This window comes from Protomyctophum parallelum (assembly GCF_964188405.1).
Source record: "Protomyctophum parallelum genome assembly, chromosome: 17".
Taxonomy (NCBI): Eukaryota; Metazoa; Chordata; class Actinopteri; order Myctophiformes; family Myctophidae; genus Protomyctophum; species Protomyctophum parallelum.
This window is the reverse complement of record NC_139719.1, coordinates 13,843,073-13,862,910: the sequence shown is the minus strand read 5'-3', so window position 1 is coordinate 13,862,910 and position 19,838 is coordinate 13,843,073. Positions and strand designations below refer to the sequence as shown.

General features: G+C 44.5%; 1 protein-coding gene across 4 annotated transcripts in view; it reads right to left on the bottom strand.

Moving 5' to 3' along the window:
• The window catches only part of LOC310875082 (zinc finger MIZ domain-containing protein 1-like), a 235,131-nt gene that overhangs the window by 120,383 nt on the left and 94,910 nt on the right, over window positions 1-19,838 (bottom strand). For 3 of the 4 annotated variants that reach the window (XM_083788135.1, XM_083788138.1, XM_083788136.1), the window contains exon 3: window positions 7,518-7,573. The gene's annotated coding sequence lies outside the window, so the exon portion shown is untranslated. Of the gene's footprint in view, window positions 1-7,517; window positions 7,574-17,516; window positions 17,602-19,838 lie in introns of those variants that run through there. The other variant, XM_083788137.1, reaches the window with a different exon arrangement.

Here is a 19,838-nt window from a genome sequence, read left to right as displayed (position 1 = left end):
TGTGTGTGCCCTGCGTGGGTACCTACTGGGTAGGGCTGCAAACTAACTGGAATTCTAATAGACCAATTATTTGTTTACAAACATTGGGACTGGGCGCACGGGTGACTGTTTCATGTAATCAATTCCCAACAGATCTCCAAACATGTTGTTTTGGGGAGCGCTGGTTTCAGTTCATTCAATCTCTCTTGTGTGTTGGCAAGCGAGATGCACTCTAGGAGACATTTACTGTATACTTCAAAGCGCAACAGTATTGCGCACAGAGAACAGCTGATATACAAGCTCACATCGCATCGCGGATGCGACTGTTGTGAGCGTAGAGGTCTGCGTGCGCGACACCATCACGGGACGAAGCATAGATTATACTTGATGGGCTGCAGGTGCGCGTGCAGCCGTGCACAAATAGGCTCTGCTGCCGTGACCATGAGCGCACCTCCCGTTCTTATGACAGCGACTGGTGTGGTTTTGAGGACAACTGTTTTGAATTGCTATTATTGTTCAAACACAACAGAATATATTTCAAGGGCGAGAGATCACAATAAAAATCCTAATCATCCTTCCTCCACACTAGGGATAAAAACAGCATCTGAAAGTTTGATGGGGCATTTTTTACACGTGAGTGCAGTTAGAACTTTTCCATTGCATCTTATGAGAGGTGGTGTTCTGTCTGTGTGGTTGATATGCACACACCTCCAGCAGGTTGCCTCGTTAGGGTCTGTGTGGTTGATATGCACACACCTCCAGCAGGTTGCCTCGTTAAACACTTTTACAAGACCTTTGAAATTAGCACCCGGTGTGTTGTTCCCTTTCTGGTCATTCTCATTGTTTACGTTCGTAGAGCTACAGTAAAGCTGCTGTGGTCGCGCTATACGACTCTGTCGGCACCCACTAAGGTCCGCACGCACGCACGCACGCACGCACGCACGCACGCACGCACGCACACACACACACACACACACACACACACACACACACACACACACACACACACACACACACACACACACACACACACACACACACACACACACACACACACACACACACACACACACACACACACACACACAGCATCCCTCAGAGGTGAGCTTCTGTAGCTGGACAGGTGAACGTAAACAATGCAGACTGCAGTCCCATTTTAATTAGCACACAGAGAATGAAGATATTTTTCTCAAGGTTTTAAAGAAAGAATCCCATGACTTTTGTTGTGTTTACATTCTTACGGTTATTGTAATTATATTATTTACATTAATGCTATATTATCATTGTGCTGAAAGAAGGGACATCCACACACTGCCACTTGCTGGTTCAGAGCAATTTTATTGAGCAACGTTTCAGTCTTGCGACCTTCCTCAGGCTTGTCGTCGCAAGACCGAAACGTTGCTCAATAAAATTGCTCTGAACCAGCAAGTGGCAGTGTGCGGATGTCCCTTCTTTCAGCACATTGTATACTCCTTGTCATCATCGCACCTGCTCCAAATTGCCTGCCAGGTGTGCGGAAGTCTTCTCTCTACTGCTATATTATCATTAAAATCTTTGTCTTTTGGCAATTATTTGGGGGCTCACTTTGCACGCATGCACGCACGCACGCACGCACCATCAGAACAAGAAAAGAGCGAGGAAAAAGAAGGGGAAGTGAGTGTTGTGAGAAGCTGAGAGATTCCATGTGGTCCTGTTTGTTTCAGCCGCTCTGCAGAGTGCTGAAGCATCAGCAATTACTACAGGCTGCCTCTCTCTCTCTGCAGTGGACCAGGCTCTCTCTCCCTCATGGCTGGATCATGAATCTCTCTCTCTCTCTCTCTCTGCAGTGGACCAGGCTCTCTCTCCCTCATGGCTGGATCATGAATCTCTCTCTCTCTCTGCAGTGGACCAGGCTCTCTCTCCCTGCTGGGTCATCTCTCTCTCTCTCTCTCTCTCTCTGCAGTGGACCAGGCTCTCTCTCCCTCATGGCTGGGTCATGAATCTCTCTCTCTCTCTCTCTGCAGTGGACCAGGCTCTCTCTCCCTCTGCTCTGTGAGAGACCGGCTGGGTCATCTCTCTCTCTCTCTCTGCAGTGGACCAAGCTCTCTCTCCCTCTGCTCTGTGAGAGACTCGCTGGGTCATCTCTCTCTCTCTCTGCAGTGGACCAGGTTCTCTCTCCCTCTGAGAGACACTGGCTGGTCATGAATCTCTCTCTCTCTCTCTCTCTCTGCAGTGGACCAGGCTCTCTCTCCCTCATGGCTGGGTCATGAATCTCTCTCTCTCTCTCTCTGCAGTGGACCAGGCTCTCTCTCCCTCTGCTCTCTGCTCTGTGATAGAATCCAGAGCTCTGCACCATACCGTTCCCATAGACTCCAGAGCTCTGCACCATACCGTACCCATAGACTCCAGAGCTCTGCACCATACCGTTCCCATAGACTCCAGAGCTCTGCACCATACCGTACCCATAGACTCCAGAGCTCTGCACCATACCGTACCCATAGACTCCAGAGCACTGCACCATACCGTACCCATAGACTCCAGAGCTCTGCACCATACCGTACCAATAGACTCCAGAGCTCTGCACCATACCGTACCCATAGACTCCAGAGCTCTGCACCATACCGTACCCATAGACTCCAGAGCACTGCACCATACCGTACCCATAGACTCCAGAGCTCTGCACCATACCGTACCCATAGACTCCAGAGCTCTGCACCATACCGTACCCATAGACTCCAGAGCTCTGCACCATACCGTACCCATAGACTCCAGAGCTCTGCACCATACCGTACCCATAGACTCCAGAGCTCTGCACCATACCGTACCCATAGACTCCAGAGCTCTGCACCATACCGTACCCATGGCCCCATGCAGTCACCAGTGGTGGAAAGTAACCAAGTAGTTAAGTACAATGTTGAGGTATTTGTATTTACTTTCCAATTTCCAGTACTTTTACTTCTACTCCACTACATCTATTTGAAAACTTTAGTTACTACAGAGCTTTTAGATCTGCAATTTTCAAAAGATTTTTTATACATTTGAAAACTTGGAATGGAACATTCTGCAGAACGAGTACTTTTACTTTTGGCATTTTGATGCCAGTAGTTTTGTTCTTTTACTCAAGATTTGAATTCCAGAGATTAACTTTTTTTATGTCCAATGTATTTGTATTTAGTTCATAAAGTTAACATAACGATAACAAAATTCATTTGAAATTAAATAAAAAAGTAACTTTTCAGGAATCCAATTTAAAAATAGCAAAAAGAATATTCAGGATTTCAATTCAAATATAGCAAAAATAGCTGATCTACAAGCTCAAAACGCATCGCACTGAGACACGTTTTGAGCTTGTAGATCTGCTATTTTTGCTACGACAATAATATGCAATGTGGCCCTCTGGTCGTAAGTGTTGAAATATAGTGGCCCTCTCCGTCTTCAAAGTCGCCCGCCCCTGACAATTAGAAGAATTGTTATTGTGATCAGCGTTTGCCAAACGCATGGAATTGTGGACAAAATCTATTCCAACAACAAATGCTGATTAAATAAATGGACCTCGATATGAAAAGGGTTGAAAACCACTGATCTAAAGTGACACAGAGATGCTGGATGCACATCAAACCACCAGTGGGCGTCGGAACTGAAGAGGTCGAACATTATCGCCTGAACACAATGGTCAACGGCTACCATGTAGCATCTGGGTGAATTGCGCGCGCACGCACGCGCGCACACGCACACGCACACACACACACACACACACACACACACACACACACACACACACACACACACACACACACACACACACACACACACACACACACACACACACACACACACACACACACACACACAGAATTTGCATCCGGTCTTGGGTGGCTGCAGGATGTACATTGTTAGTGGAGAGATGATATGCAAAAAAGGAGCCCATCTTCACAAACAGGTGAGTGAGAGAACCAGACACTGACACAGCCAGGCATGTGTGTGCGCGTTTGTGCGTGCGTGTGCATGTGTGTGTGTGTACGTACGTGGTACATACAGTATACACCGAGATCCGACTGCAAAGTGCTGAACGTGTAATTAGCTGATCGGGTAGAAAGCGGAGATAGGCAGTCACTTAATTAAAATGATTAATTAAGGGCAATAAAAAAAATAACTTTTTCTTTCAAAACCGCTGTCTATAATTACAAGTGACTCTCTCCTCTCCCCGGCAGAAGGCTTCAATATCTGAGCGAGCGTGTGTGTGTGTGTGTGTGTGTGTGTGTGTGTGTGTGTGTGTGTGTGCGTGCAAGTGAGACAGAGAGAAGTCAGTTTCTCTGGCTCATTCAGCGTTAGGATCCTCAGCTAATGAGATTAGTCAATAATGGATTGAAAGCAAGCTGCTGCCTTCCCTACACAATGGCCAGAGAGGCTGTGTGTGTGTGTGTGTGTGTGTGTGTGTGTGTGTGGCTGCCCTGTCAGTGACACAGCACACATGTACACAAACATTTCACACACGCCCCAATGAGCGCCCACACACACACACACACACACACACACGCACACGCCAGTATGTGCCACTTGCAGCCAAACAACACCAGCCTCCTCTTTACCATACAGATTGTGTTGTGATATTGAATGCCATCTGTTTTGAGACGTCCAGATGACTGCAGATGATTCCTGGAGGATTTCTATTCAAATGTGAGTCCATCTATTGTCCACGGAGGGACGGGTGGATGTCAAAGTGAAAGTCAAAGTAAAAGTATACGAGTACACGCGAGTATTGGCATCAATATATACTTCCACAACCTGCACGCAGCACGTTGTGTAAAACAATGCAATGGGTAAGCGGTAAGTGGTGGAAAAAGTACTACATTTGTTTTACTTAAGTAAAAGTAACAATACTGCAATATAGAAATATATAGTGATTCAAAATGTACTTGGGTGAATGTACAAAAGTATTGGCATCAAAATGTACTTAAAGTACTAAAAGTAAAACTACTCATTATGCAGAATGTCCCATTACACAGGTTTTCAATATTTTGCAATTTCTTTGAAAACTCAAAACGGAAAGTGTCACCAATAATGACATGGCCAAAATACCAATATATATATATATAATAAACATAAACCGTGCACATTTTGACGGCTGTCCTTTGCAGAGAAACTCGTTCAGGAAAGAAGGATCATGTTTTAATTTCCAGAAGGTCTGAGCGCCAACAGCAACAGCCCCGTATGTTCAAAGCAGGAGCGGTCTGTTTAAAGAAGGAGAGACAGGCCCTTTCCTCCCCCCCCCCCCCCTTCCCCCCCAGAAGAAAACACACCGCTGTCCACTGCAATGTGCAACTCTTTGATCTGTCTTCAGCGCTGGCAGCGGTGCATCTATTCTACGCTATAAACAACAGGGACAAAAAAAAAAACAGCCAGAAATGATTCATATTCAAGCGTGTAATGGCCTGGCCTGTGCATCCTGCACCACTTCCTTCTCACAGTCACACAACCCAACAATCTGCCATTAAAACCACTTTCTGTCTGCTGTTATTGTGTGTGTGTGTGTGTGTGTGTGTGGGGGGGGATCTGCTACACTTTCCTGCAAAAGCCTTCCCCACAATATTCAAAAAACGACGTGAAAATTAGCTGTCAAAATAATCAACACTGCTCTGAAGGTGTGTGTGTGTGTGTGTGAGTGTGTGTGTGTGTGTGTGTGTGTGTGTGTGTGTGTGTGTGTGTGCGTGTGTGTGTGCGTGCCCGTGTATGTGCAGCAGCCCATGCGCTAGGCTGGGGTCAGCGGCCATGCACCAGAAAGGTCAACCCTGTGATAATTTGTTTGGCGCCCCTCCATCACTGTCCAAACACCGAGGCATTGTATCAGCTGAACCAATTACTATCTGACATGAATCACACCGTACTGGAGGTCCCCACGCGACCCCCCCCCCCCCCCCCCCCCCCCTGTTATTATTAGAAATGTCTTATTCCCTCTCACCAAAAGGCACTACCCCCCCCCCCCCCCCCCCCCCGGTTCCCCCGAAGCCTCGCATTTAATGCTTATCAGCAGCCAAACCTGCGATGAGCAATTCTGTGTGGGATTTTTAAAAGGTAATTTAACCTATATTTAGACATGGAACTGAATTAAGCACGGCGACCCAGCCCTCTCTCTCTCTCTCTCTCAGAAAGCGTAAATGGCGGTCGGTCAAAGCGGACCGCCATGCTCAGTATGCAGCCCGCGATCCTCCGGGGCTGGACGCCATGCCGTGGAGACCTTCTGCATTTTGATTGGTGCGCACGGACCGTCGCAAGTTCCTGCGCCGCTCTTATATAGCCACTTAACTTTCTGCGATTATACTCATACCCTCTATAGAGCGTCGCAGTCCCTCCCCCTTTCAGAACGACGAGTGACCCAGGAAATGAATCCCAATGCATTTTTCCCCATAGGATTTTCTTAAAGTATTTATTTAAAGACGGTTACGCCGCGGACAAAGCCAACTTGGATGGTGATAAATCATGACAATGAACACAATGTTTTGGGCCGATAAAATAATTTATAAGAAGAAAAACAAAACAATTTTTTTTCTTCTTTCTAATGATTTGATCGGCCCAAAATATTGTGTTCATTGTCATGATTTGTCACGATCCGAGTTGGCTTTGTCCGCGGCGTAACTGTCTTTAAATAAATACTTTAAGAAAAGCCTATGGGAAAAATGCATTGCGATTCATTTCCTGGGCCACTCGTCGTTCTGAAAGGGGGAGGGACTGCGACGCTCTATAGGCTAGGGTACTAAAGGTGCCACGTATACGTACTGTACATGTTCATACCCCCGTATAATTCATAATATGAAAGCGCCGACCGTTTTTTACCTTTTAGTAATTGCTCCGGTTGCTATGGAGAGCCTGTCCTCACCGGCTATGGGATTTTTATATCCAGCTCCACTGAGCCTCCATCATAACAGGATTTTCAAAGACTTGTATCCCTAAAGCTTGGAGTGCTGCCCATGGTGGTGAGCTGCCCATGGTGGTGAGCTGTCGCACATTCCGACGATCGTAAATCATCTGTGACTTTGTCTCACATGGCTGCGTAGATGTAACTGTTTATGACGAGAGCTAAAGGGGTATGAGCTAATGCTAGAGATCACTGTGCTCACAACAACAGCCCCCACCTCACTGATAACCCAGAAATGAAACAAGGATCGTAGAGCGAGAGCGGACGGGTCAGTGGTTCTTCGATTTTTCAAAAACAGCAGACCTACAAGCTCGTAGCGCGCCACTCGGTGGCACGCTATGAGCTTGTAGATCTGCTATTTTTCAATAGCTAAAGCATTACATAATGCTAACACCAAAAGGGGTTCCCGCCCAAAATGGGTTAAAGGGTGTGTGTGTGTGTGTGTGTGTGTGCGTGTATGCGTGCGTGCGTAGCTAGGAATGGCCCGGCATCTGCAGGGGTCAATAGGTCGTACTGTCTAAACAGCAGGGTCAAAAGTCCTACTCTAAACACCCATAGGGACAGACAGACACACACAGCCATTTGAAGGAGCGGTGCACAGTTTGTGCACCAATCAAAATAAAGAAATGAAAATAAAACTGCTTACCGAGGATGTCACTGGTAGGCAGGTTCCCGAATGGCCCACAGCCCTCCTCTTGAGATCTACAAAGACACAACGTTTTATCAATATATGTTTTGACAAATCTTAATGATCCAAACTTGGCCTTGTCCGAGCTTCAAAAAGGTGAATCTGTGGAAGTGCGGCGTACTGGATCCACTTCAGCAGCGCTGCACAATAACACATAAGCTGCGTTCACAACGGACAGATGCAAAGATAGAGTCTACCATTCATTTTCAATGGAAGTCAGCGACGTGAAGATGCAAAGATGCATCCAACGTTCGCAGATGCTGCAAAAGCTACAAAGCTATAAAAAAGGTTGAGCTGGTTTCAACTCACTGTGTACTGTAACTTTGTACCTTTTGCATCTGCCAGTGAGGTGAACACATGCATAATGGTGCGTTTAGACGGGCAGATTCAACGATGCAAAGAGGAGATTTGAAGCAGCTACAGTACAGTAACATGCATCATTGCGTCTTTGCAATGTCATGTCGCTGGCTTCCATTGACAATGAATGGTGGACTGCATCGTCTCATCAACGTGACATCACAGTGCAGGCAGCGCGCGGGGCGTAACGTGCGCATGATTCATCTCATTTCATTAAAATGAGTATGTTGTGTAGCCACAACATACTGATAGGAAACTGATGGCTTGTTTAACCGCTATACTGTGTTTGGCTAACACGGAAATGCCAGCACTAATAAAGCCTTCAGAGAGAGAGAGAGAGAGAGAGAGAGATAGAGAGAGAGAGAGAGAGAGAGAGACTTTAAGTACCATCTCACCATTAGGAGCCACTTTGCTCCTCTATGAGCCCAGAGATTATCGACCGTTTTGGAATTTCAAGGAACCCCCAGTTTGGAATGGATTCATTTAGGCCACTGTAGACCCCCATTTGATACCATTTAATTGTAATCTCTGCATGGGACCCCCCTCAGTGTCGATTCTGTCAACTCGGAGAGTGTATACAATGGAACCAAACGGACCCGCTGTATAGACCAGTAAGGGTCCATTTGGTTCTATTTGTACCCTCTCAGAGTTACAGTGCAGACCAGGAAGGGTCCATTTGGTTCCATCGGTACACTCTAAGAGTTACAGACCCGTGCATAAGCATCCACCTCCCCCCACTCACACACACACACACACACACACACACACACACACCTGGTGGTCCCCGAGCCAGACGTTGCTTCCCCCCCCGCCCCTCACAGGCAGCCCCGGCTTCAGCCTCTGATGGGGGTAACCATGGCAACTGCCTTCATTCACCACTTGCAAATAATGAAGACAATGTGTTTTCCATTTAGATGAGGAGCGCTTTTTTCTCTCTCTTTCTGTTGAAGGAAGCGATACGGAGGAGCGTCCATCTTAACCGTTTCATTAACACACTCAATGGTGGTGTTTTCTCTCTTGTGACACATGATTCACGACGGTTACACGTCTCAAACGTCGCCACGTCAAGTCACTTAAGACATAATCCATAATAATTGTTTTTTCACATATTTCTTTCAAGATTTTTGAAAGAAATGTCGTGAGATTTGTTTTGCGTTTAAAAAAATGTTCAAGGTGCTGTGAGCTTGCCGATCGGGCTATGTTTGAATAGCTGAAGTGCTATAAAATAAGTGGTCAATATGAACAGATTGTGATGCAATAACCAAACCAATCCCCTGGCTGGACCCCCCGTCGCTGGGTCCACTTTAAGAACCACCATATAATCCGACACGAGTCGGTGCCAAGTTGCGTAATTCAATACCGTGTTCAACAACAAGCAACGTTTCTTTTTTATTATTATTTTCATTATTGTTATATTCCTCTTGTTCTAGTTGGTCTCTGCAGAATACAGATGTTACCTGAAGAATAATTAAAAGAACAGAAATATCACCTCAAGCTATACAAATACTGCTATCTTGATCGCACAACAAAAGTAAGTAACTATAGTGCACTGAACCTACAGTGTTAAAAAATAAATATACATAACATGTATAACATTCATATCCTGAACGCACAAACAGTGGCAGTTACACACTCAATCGCACATGCATAACACACATTCTATTTCTATCATTGCATGCTCTATAGGAAAGATAGGGTTTATCTTTCTAAACGGGATCCGAACGTAAATTTCCGACGGAGCATTAGTCCGACATGCAGGAACAATGGTCGGACATGAGCTGCTTGCGGTTAGGGTTAGGTTAGGGATAGAGGTAGGTTAGGGTTAGGTTAGGGATAGAGGTAGGTTAGGGTTAGGGTTAGGTTATGGATAGAGGTAGGTTATCGGTCTAATGGCTGTCGGAGCCAAACACGTGTCTGAAAAAAGTACTACACCCCTTTTTTAAACAAAGAACACACACAGGCACCTGACACTTCACGTACTAAGGCTGCACGCACAATCATATGCACAGCACACACACATCAATATTATACACAATAAAGTGCACGTGAATGGGGACACCTTCTCTGTGTGTTCCGTGCATTAAAAAGCAATTTTTTATGTTTTTATGTATTAAAACTTGAGTTTTACTTGAGTAAAAGTACTTGCCTCAAAATATACGTACAGTGCCAAAGTTAACTACAAAGTATTTGTAGTCATGACAAGTAACTAAAAAGCTGTCCAATAATTGCAGTGGTGTTAAAAAGTACAAATTTGGCTCAAATATGTAGCGGAGTATCTCAAAAGTATAGTAAACTTGCGTAATAATTACACTTCCAATACGTGTGTGCAGTGCAGTGCAGTGCAGTGCAGTGCAGTGCAGTGCAGTGCAGTGCAGTGAACTCACGCACGCACGCACGCACGCACGCAGTACAATGGAAATAATGGAAGGAGTGAGAGCGGGGCCAGAATCTATGGGGTCTCCTTTTCCAGTGTTTACAGAGTGAAAAAGTCCCTGCAAAGCAGCAGCCAGGCAGCTTTCCAGAACAAAATTTATTCAAGGAGGGTTTTTTTCTTTTTTAACAAATCACCAGACAGGAAACATGGTGTTGTTCCTACTTCCCACTCTCCTCCACAGCCCAGTAAACATTCGCTGCTCTTTAATTTGTTGTGCCGTTGGCTCGCGAGGAAAAGCCCAGACAGTTGTACCCTAATTCTTCGATGACGAGAGTTTGTCTTTGTAAAATGAGCAGGAGTTTTTTTTCTTCTTCTACACAGTGCACCTTTTGAAGCTGCTATCTCCATATGTCAGGGTTATATGTTATTTTCATAAATTAATTCCCTACTTTCGTCGTCCAAAGAAATGTCGCACGAAATTCCAGAAAGTTAAAACGATCTGTCTGTGGGTTTTTATGAATACTGAACCAAGCCAAAGCATTAACAAGAGTTTGTGACTACATTGGAAGGTTTCCCGCCTCACAGCGTCGCTACAAAAGGTTATTGACTGTGTGGCGCTGCTGTCTGTCAGCAGAATTCATAAGGTGAGTATGCGTATACATCTTCAATCCTGCTGCTATATACCACAGAACACTGCAGTGAACTTAACCCACTATACACAGTCACTGCTGTCTGTCAGTAGAATTCATATGGTGAGTAGATACGTATATCTTCAATCCTGCTGCTATATACCACAGAGCCCTGCAGTGAACTTAAAGTCTGGGGAGACTGTGTTCTCTTCTGCCACACATCCAAACACACACCCCGTCCTCCTCCTCCTCCCTGACAACACAACAGCATAACCTTTAAGAAAACACAAGCAACGGCCCCCCAATGCCACTTCACAGCGGGCCATGTTGCAACAGCAGCAACGAGAAAAGGAACGCAGCTAGCGATCGCTCCACTGATCACCGTGCACATCACAGATTCATATCGCTGCGGGCGGGAGGGGGGAACACTCATATCTCCATCTGTCAAACTTTTTGTGGCAAACCTTTTGCTCTTCTTGAGACATTCTGACAGTGAAATAAAGTGGTTGAGGGTGTATGTGTGGCATCATACATATTGAACCGAGGGGAAAGTATAGCTATCAACAAGAGCTTGTGACAACAAAATAACGACTACATTTGATCCATTGACAACATTTGGTTCTCAAAGTGGGGTCCGCGGGCAGGGACCCCCAGGGGTACAGCAAAACAATAGTTAAAATACTTTCACGGTCAATTTAACCACTTTAACTCGATCAGTGTCAGTCACGGGATTTCTCATGTTTCGGTACTAAACCCACCTGTGCCAATGATGAGATGATTACCGGTAGTATTGATTCAAAAATATACAGTATATACCCGACGTCAGGCAACGCTCGCTTACCACAGCGCCACAGTCAATGTTGGCATCAAAGGATTAACCATATTTAATATTTTTTTTATTTAAAAAAAGAAATCGCAGTGTGCAGTAGTCAAAATAGCTCGATATACTATCGAGCTATAATATCTGCTATTTTTGAAACATTGGTAAAAAAATAAAATAAAATAAACATCTTGAAAGTATTGGGAAATAACATGTAACATGTAACTGCCTGTAACATGCAGTTACATGACGAATATGCAGGACCATGCACTGCAGTGGAACACATACTGTACAGTACATACAGGTTCCTTTTTGAGTGGTGCAACCACTCCAAGGAACAGCAATGTCCGTGTTCACCTATGTGTCCGTGTGTCCACCTATGTGACGTTAATGAGCACCAGTATGACTATAAGTACCAGTAGGGGCGCTGTTGTGCCAGAAACAGAGAGAGAGATAGTGCTGCACTGTTGCCTGCTGATGAGAGAGAGAGAGAGAGAGAGAGAGAGAGGAGGGGGGGGGGGGGAGAGGGGAGTTGCACCACTCAGTTCACACGGGTGTGATTTTTTTTACCCCACCCTGGAAAATAAGTGTTGGTCATTACGTGGTTTCCACCCATCGACATGCAGCGACGTTACACAAAGAGATAAAAAACACCCTCATGAATCAACGCTCGGCGTGACGCATGCAGTCTCTGCTGCGCCGCTATCTCTGCAACACCAACACGCCCCGGCCGACGGCAGGGCTGATAGCCACGGTTCAGCCGCTCGCATCGCATCTACCTGCTCTGCTCTGCTACCTGAGAGTTGGTCCTTTAATGCATCTACCTGCTCTGCTCTGCTACCTGAGAGTTGGTCCTTTAATGCATCTACCTGCTCTGCTCTGCTACCTGAGAGTTGGTCCTTTAATGCATCTACCTGCTCTGCTCTGCTACCTGAGAGTTGGTCCTTTAATGCATCTACCTGCTCTGCTCTGCTACCTGAGAGTTGTCCCTTTAATGCACCTACCTGCTCTGCTCTGCTACCTGAGAGTTGGTCCTTTAATGCATCTACCTGCTCTGCTCTGCTACCTGAGAGTTGTCCCTTTAATGCACCTACCTGCTCTGCTCTGCTACCTGAGAGTTGGTCCTTTAATGCATCTACCTGCTCTGCTCTGCTACCTGAGAGTTGGTCCTTTAATGCATCTACCTGCTCTGCTCTGCTACCTGAGAGTTGGTCCTTTAATGCACCTACCTGCTCTGCTCTGCTACCTGAGAGTTGGTCCTTTAATGCATCTACCTGCTCTGCTCTGCTACCTGAGAGTTGGTCCTTTAATGCATCTACCTGCTCTGCTCTGCTACCTGAGAGTTGGTCCTTTAATGCATCTACCTGCTCTGCTCTGCTACCTGAGAGTTGGCCCTTTAATGCATCTACCTGCTCTGCTCTGCTACCTGAGAGTTGGTCCTTTAATGCATCTACCTGCTCTGCTCTGCTACCTGAGAGTTGGTCTTTTAAGAACCATAAATAAACTATCACCTGAACAGTGCTCTCGAAGTCTTCCGAGCCGTGGTGGAAGAAGTTCACTTAAGAAAGGTAGAAATACTACAATATAAATATGCTCTGTGTTACAGGCAAAAACTAACAGATCTACTAACAGATCTACAACCTTAATTGGTTAACGTACGTTTTGTAATAATAATCTAAACCTACAAAGTAGTAAAAATCAAAAAATACAATATTTAGCGGTGAATAACGTGTAAAGTATTGAAACAACAAAGGTAAAGTACAGCAGAATTATTGTACTTTATAATTGCAGTGCTTGAGTAAATGAAGGTTTAGTCACTTTCTAACCTACTATATACTTCTTCTGAGCCATATGGCCCAACGGTTTCAATGGCAGCGTTGCAGCAGGATTATGGCTAAATTAGATTTACAATGTTCCCTGTGCTGAAAACCTGAGCAGTGCATTTCCTGGAAGGCTGCGAAAGGTAGAAAATCCAATTGGGCTCATAGTCAGTCATTACATGCTGACTGTCAGGAGAGTAAGCACTAGGGAATCGACCCAGAGGATCTTCTCAGCGTCAATGCCGTTTATTAGTGATCAAGGAGAGCGATAATAACTGATATTAGGAGCAACATGCGTTTTAACCCATTTTGACCTGAGATCAGATTCAAAAAAATATGTCTTCTACATCCTGACAGTTTTCTGGAAAAGCTATGTTTTTATGTCAGTCGTTCTTCGATTTTTCAAAAATAGCAGAGCTACAAGCTCGTAGATCTGCTATATTTCAATAGCTAAAGCATAACATAATGCTAACACCAAAAGGGGTTCCCGCCCCAAATGGGTTAAGTAAAGATTTAAATTTTTGGTGTGACAAATAATAAATACAGTAAACACAAACTCACGGTAACAAAATGTCCATTAAATGCATTTAAGAATCATTTTCATCTTGCAAAAAAAGAGAGAAAGGTAACATACGGTAAGTGCAGGGAGCACCTACTGTACATGTAGCAGCATGTCTTCTCATATAAAATGAACTGAAACTTTTAATACATAGAAACATTTTCAGCCGTTTTTAGAGCTCCTCAAATGTTTTGTCGTGTCAAAATGCAGCGTTATAATTTGAGAAATAAAGTGCGAGGAGCTAGCTTCTTTTTCTTTAGCTCACAGCCGCAAGTCATTAATGCTGATTGTTAGGAGTACTAAAGCACCGGGACTTTTTTTTCTCTGTTCTTTTATGGAGAACTGTTCTAATTGGTACACTGTAGCTCAATACGCCGCGTGTCATTTTAATCAGACATGTATTCTTGACAGAAAAGAGATGGTGGCACGCCCGATGATGCATTACATCTCAATTTGAATTAGCTTCTACCCATTTGTGATTTTATGGCACTGAATAAGTGGTTCTAAAAAAGCTAAACGGAAATGATTCCAATTTCCAAGGACCCCCATAAAGGCTTATACATACTCCAGTTTGTGGTGATAACCTATCACTTCACCCTGGAGTATACAGTATGTACTGTATATGAGCCTCAACTCTGAGAGTGTGCAAATGGAGCCGCAAGGGGCCCGCGTAGACCCGTAATAAATAAGGGTCCATTTGGTTCCATGTGCACACCTCTCAGAGTTATAGATCTATTGCGGCGGGGTACATTTAGAACTCTGTTAGGGGTCTCTGGACCCCACTTTGAGAAGGACTGCACAAGATGCACTAAACGAACGAGACACTAGAGAAATCACACATCCTAATGAGGGACATGGTGCTTTTCTTTTTGCGGATAACCCTGAACTCAGTATACCGTGCACCCTTTTAGACACATAAAAAAGGACACTTCATCTTAAGCTGCAGATGACATTTTAAGCCATTAAATTTGTTAGCTTGTATAGTGGCTTTTTTATGTAGTCTTATTCAACAGAAGACTTTAGCTAAAGCAGCTTACAAGTTCACCATCGCATTTCAAAGTCAATGGTACACACTGTATGCGCACGCACACACAAGCGCACGCGCGCACGCAGACACACACACATAATACATCTGCACAGACGCAGTTAAAGCACTTTGGTGAGTTTGACACAAGAGGACACTATGGCTAGAGGTTAAAGAAAACACAAAAGTGGAGACTGCAGGAGAATTCTGATGAATGTACACAGCGCACGCACGCACACACGCACACACACAGCCAATCCACAACCTCACAACACGTTGCAGTGTAACACGCTGCAAGCTTGAAGATCAGCTATTCTTTTGAGTGACATCACTGTGCTCAGTAAGGAAGTTATTAAAACACTTTATTTGCCCGGGGTTATTTAATCCATTAAATTATAGCGCCCAGACGATTTATAGCAACGGGGCACTTTTACCGACGGACCGGGTGTTGTTCCAGATGCGATCGACAACAACGGGAGGTAATAATAATAATAAATCTATCGCGACTAGCAACTGGACAGCGGAGGGCCGTCTAACCCAGGATCTGTTTTTAATAATTAGACGGGATGATTTAGATTGCGAGTTATTAACGTTTTAAGATTTTCGTTGTCGTCGGCTAAACAGAGGGGGGACATTTTCGATGACGTCTCACTGTTGCGCAACATCGAGGATTGAACAACAGGCGCTCCCAGGCTGTGGAGCGATGCGATCGGTTTTCATATCAATAAACTTCGTCTTTTGGACAAAACTTTGTCCTGGGCGTCGGGGCGATACTAATAGAAAGGACAGTGAACCTTCGTGCTGGGCGATTAGGGTGTTAAGTAGGTTTGGAGAGAGGCTTATTGTCGACAACACCTACCATCAGCTCCCTCCCATGCAGGGGAGTGCACACATAGACATCAAAGGGGGCTTCAGCACTTCCATTTTACCCGTCTGTAAAACAACTGCCCTTTCCAGACCACGAATGCAGCATTTTACTATGGTGAAAGAAATGCAAATGCCACTCCTTTCCATGCCATGCCGGAAGGAAGCATTCAGGAGAATTGCTTTTTCTTTCTCCTGAACTTGAACACAGCATTTTGGCGGTAAACAAATTTGTTTCGAAATCCATGTAGTTACACCGCATCTCCACTAGCTAAAGAGTGCTGCAGGGTTGCGCCCGGAAAATAGCTGATTTACAAGCTCTCAACGCGTCGCAGCGCGTTGTGAGATTGTAGATCTGATATTTTTGTCCAAAAGTGCCCCTTTTTCAGCCCCTACCTCTCTAACACTCTCTGCGTGTCCCTGCTCCTATTGTACTTATTGACAGTATGACATACTTTCCTCATTTTTAACTGTTTTTATTGTATTGTATTGTATTTGTGACACTTGCTTTGTTCGTTTGTTGAAAACTCTAACCCCAGCCCCAAGTGGTTTTGAACCGGTGGTCCTTGAGGGGGTTCCAGGTGGTCCCCAGCTAAATGATGTAGAGTTGGTAAGCAAATGGACCCTTTATAGATCTATCAAAATTAAAGTTAAAGATCATTACTTCATTTACAAGAAGACTACACAATTAGAGAATGTAGAAGCATTGTTATTTTAGATCAACGTTTGCCTGTTATCTCTCCTAATGGTACCACACATCAATACAGCATGGAATTGTGGACAGAATCGCATTCAACAACAACAAAATAGTTTTGGGCTAAATCTCATCAAATGGTGGGCTGTGGCTCAAAATGCCCACAATAACAAATAGACCTTGAGGTTGAAAACCACTGCTCTAATCCAAACACCAACCTGAATATTTTCCAGGACCAGAGAAATGCTCCTCACAATGTATAATGCTCAAATTCAGATATACTTGTGGGGACACTCGGCCATCACTAGTATTAAAACAACCGCACGCCATGCACACACACAGTCTCTCGCATCCCACCCGGAAGGGGAAGAGAGCGGCTGCCATCCTCACAGAGACCACCAGGTGTGACCTATTCATTATTCCATTTAGACCTGAGGACGCATCTGTGTCTCCATATAGCTTTTAACCACTTTAACCATTATTATTTTTAACTTTAGCTGTTAAAAAATATTTCAAATATTTGAAGATCTGCTGTTTTCTTTTATTGCGAAAATGTGGCGCAAATGTTTGAATATATGTTCTTTCATCATCATGAAAGAACATATATCATATTTTACTCATATCTTTGCTGCTGGATCTTCCGTGGAACAACATATTTTCAGACATGGGGGTCCTCGGCCAAATACATTTTTGGGATCCTTGACATGAAATAGTTTGAGAACCACCTACATAGAAAACATAGACTTTTCAGAAAGCTGTGGTGATTTAGAAGACATTTTGTAGAGTCATGGTCTCAGGTCTACATGGGTTATTTACCAACAGAGACAGGCTGTCTTTGTGGCAGGCACAGCGACGACGTGTCACCATCAGATGAGATAGCAGGACAACCTCTGTGTGTGGATAGACATCTTTGTTCGTCCTGCCTGCCCGTCTGTTTGCTCTGTGCGCTGCATCTCAATCAGAGAGAGAGAGAGAGAGAGAGGAGGCAGAGAAGACGTTTCACTACTAATTTTATGTTTGTGAAGAATGCTTGTCCTTGGATGAGGAGGATGTGAGAGGCGAGCGGCATCATGACAGGGCATTTCTTCTTCTGAAGCCAAATGCAAGGTCGAGTTACATCTTAGCCAGTGGTGGAAAAAGTACTCCTATGTTTTACTAAAGTAAAAGTATCAATACTGCAATGTAGATGTATACTCGGTTACAAGTAAAAGTCCAGAATTCAAAATGTACTCGAACAAAAGTATGAAAGTATTGGTATCAAAATGTACTAAGAATGTAAGTAAAAAAAGTAGAAAGTACTCATTGTGCAGAATGTTCCATTTCACAGGTTTTTCTTTTGAAAATAGCAGATCTACAAGGTGTAGTGAGATTGTAGATCGGCAATTTTTATGTTTTGTAATAATATGAGAATTGAAAATTGGAAAAACTACCTCAAAAATGTTACAGTATTTGAGTAAATGTGCTGAGTTAGTTTACACACTGATCTTAACCACTCTCTATGCTTAGTAGAACAAGTTGTTGAGTTTGTTTGTCTACACCAGATCTCTTCGCCAAAGTACAGCAGAGCTACAAAGTCACAGCACATCGCAGCGTGACACGTTACGAGTTGGTAGATCTGTGTTCGTATCTCTACCCACAGAAAACCATAGTATTGTATTTTCAGTCTATATTCGTACAGGGGGCGGGGCCGCTCAAAGAACGGCCATATAATGGTCTCTCTTCAGCTCGCTTCTATTTTTATTGGTTCTCAAAACGTTTTAATTTCAAGTTATGCATTAGGCCCCCCATAAATGTAATGAAATCAACGCTGACAATTTTACAGCGTATAGATTGGGGTCACAAAGATTACAAATAATTTACAAAACAGGTTCCAAATGTACACTCTCAAGAGTTAACAGACCCCTAAGGGTCCATTTGGAGCCCTGGTTGAGAAGGAGATGAGTTAACAGACCCCTAAGGGTCCGTTTGGAGCACTGGTTGAGAAGGAGATGAGTTAACAGACCCCTAAGGGTCCGTTTGGAGCCCTGGTTGAGAAGGAGATGAGTTAACAGACCCCTAAGGGTCCGTTTGGAGCCCTAAGGGTCCGTTTGGAGCCCTAAGGGTTTGTTTGGGGCCCTAAGGGTCCGTTTGGAGCCCTGGTTGAGAAGGAGATGAGCTCCATTTGTTCTCATATAACACCCTGATGACTTCATGGTTACCCCCCCCCCCCCCCTCCCCCCCACCCCACACCCACAGCTTATTACCATATAAACACCTGCCTTATCAAAGCACCGCAAACTATTTCCTGGACAATTTAACAAAGATGCAACCGTTGATTTGTTATGAAGCTGTGGTGCGTGCACAAGCACTCTGCCGTGTGTGTAAGTGTGTGTGTGTGTGTGTGTGTGTGCGTGTGTGTGTGCGTGTGTGCACAACTTGATGAATCTATTCTGTGTCTCTATTAATTCCACACACATTTGTGTGTGTGTGTGTGTATGCGTGTGCATGCGAGGCGTGCGTGCATGGCGTGCGTGTGTGCGTGCGTGCGCAACTTGAACCAACCAAAGCATTACTTTTTCTGGCCACTTTTCAAATACGTTTTGCAGGAAAAATACCTTAAATGGAGCCTGTTTTTGGGTGTGATGGGGACAAACCCTGTGTGTGTGTGTGTGTGTGCGTGTGTGTGTGTGTGTGTGTGCGTGCGTGCGTGTGTGCGTGTGTGTGTGCGTGCGTGTGTGCGTGTGTGTGTGCGTGCATGTGAACAGAAAGTTAAGCATTTATTATTATTATGCTTCATACGATCTGGATCAAAACTCGCATGGCTGGGAAACAAAAACAGAACAGTTGCATAACATAAGAGCCCTGATGTTGCCCTGCAGAACTGAGCTCCACACACACACACACACACACACACACACACACACACACACACACACACACACACACACACACACACAAACACACACACCAGTGGTGTAAAGTAACTAAGTACATTTACTTAAGTACTGTACTGTACTTTTGAGGTGTTCTTTTTAACTTTACTTGAGTATGACCAATTTCCAATACTTTTACTTCTACATCTCAGATCCAAATATTGTAGGTTGTATTTGAAAAGCTTAGTTTTAGGTTACCGGTTACTTTGTACTTTGTAGATGTTGA